General features: G+C 35.8%; 1 pseudogene; it reads left to right on the forward strand.

The window, feature by feature from the left end:
* The first annotated feature begins 819 nt into the window (after window positions 1-819).
* Window positions 820-1326, forward strand: LOC143588836 (auxin-induced protein AUX22 pseudogene; annotated as a pseudogene).
* Window positions 1327-1749: the final 423 nt, after the last annotated feature.

Below are 1749 nucleotides of genomic sequence, written 5' to 3' on the forward strand. Positions count from 1 at the left end.
TATTAAACGGTATACAATATTGAATATTCCGGCTATGACATCTTATACGAATCTCGTTATCATTGTGATACATGCAACCAACTAAAGCAATAAATATTGTAACTAATGTTATATTAATTAATTACTTTGTATATGATTGTGTGAGTGTATTGTAACAAAGTTGGTTGTGTCTTAGAAGACAAGAGATCACATGGTCTGTCTCCACATTGATACAACGGCCACAAAGATCAAGAAAATCAACAATTAAGAAACCCTACTAATAATATCTAGTGTTGTAAAAATCGCTATGCTCTAGTCGGACGGTGGGGAGGGACTAACGATTAATTAATCTGGATTAACTTGGATTAATCGAGATTAATCAGATTGAAATTAATATGTAAATTTTCAAATATACATATATTTTCGAAATTTTATATATAAAATGTTCAATTTTGCCACAAATGGAGATTAATCGGTTTATCGGTTACAAGTCAGTGGGGATAGCGACTAGCGGTTAATCGGGGTTAATTAGAGTCTAGTCGGGATTTTTGCAACGCTGATGATATCCCCAACGTACGTTATTTGAAACAAAAATATCCCGGTTTCTATAACTAGTGTACGTTAATGTTTTGTTGGTTGCAATCTAGCACCACACTCCCTAGCTTGATCATGTGACCGACCATTAACATAATTGACCCCCTTTGCTCTTTCAATTATTCGATATTCCTCATTTATATATGTTATGTGTGTATATAAGTACTATAAATATAAGCATTACCTACAGGCTACAACAATTATCTCATATATCTTCTAACTGTTTCTCTCAAAATAGAAAAAAAAATGGGACATCAAGTGTTTGGGCTTGAAATTACGGAACTTAGACTAGGGTTACCTGGCGGTGGTGGCAGTGGCGACAATGGTGGTGAGAGAAAGGATAAGAAGAGGGTGTTTTCGGGAGGCGGGTGGGAGGTGGATGCTAGTGGTGGAGTGAAGAACAAAAATGTGGATTTGGTGGTAGGGTGGCCGCCTGTGTGTTTGCATCGAAAGAAGAGTATATGCATCGACGTCGTTAGAAAGTTGTACGTGAAGGTGAGCATGGATGGAGCACCGATTCTTAGAAAAATCGATTTGAGTTGTTTTAGAGGGTATTCGGAACTTGGGATGGGTCTTGAGAAGTTGTTTGATTGTTATGGAATTGGTATGTACTCGTTTGTATTTACGTGTCACTTACAAACAAATAGCTCTATGGTTATATGCATGTACCATGTAACTATAGAAATGACAACATTTAGGGTTGATGAACCTTTTGAATGCACTGACCCATCGCAACCAATTTACATGATCTAGAGATGGCCACAAACCTAAAACTCGAAACATTAGGGACATGTATTTGGGTAGACTGGGTACGGACTGATTTTAGAAATTTTTACAGGTATGAGACGATTATGGTATTAAATGATACCAGACTCGATTACCCAAAGCAAACATACACATTTACCCGAACCTTAAACATTTTCTTTTATCCTTGATAACGGATTAGTCTACTAATTCACTGATTGTTTGTTTATATATTAAAAGATTTATATATATTTAGAAAAAAAAGTTGAATGAATAATGATGTAGGTGAAGCAATGAAAGAAGAGAATGAGAGTTGTGAATACACAGCAATATATGAAGACAAAGATGGAGATTGGATGCTTGTAGGAGATGTCCCGTGGGTGTAAGTACTGAACTTCAACTTTATTCATGTGTGGTATAGTTCATTTAAAA

This window comes from Bidens hawaiensis, unplaced genomic scaffold, assembly GCF_021521415.1.
Source record: "Bidens hawaiensis isolate Kalapana, Puna unplaced genomic scaffold, B.hawaiensis_p1.1 tig00036798_1, whole genome shotgun sequence".
NCBI classification, from domain to species: Eukaryota; Viridiplantae; Streptophyta; class Magnoliopsida; order Asterales; family Asteraceae; genus Bidens; species Bidens hawaiensis.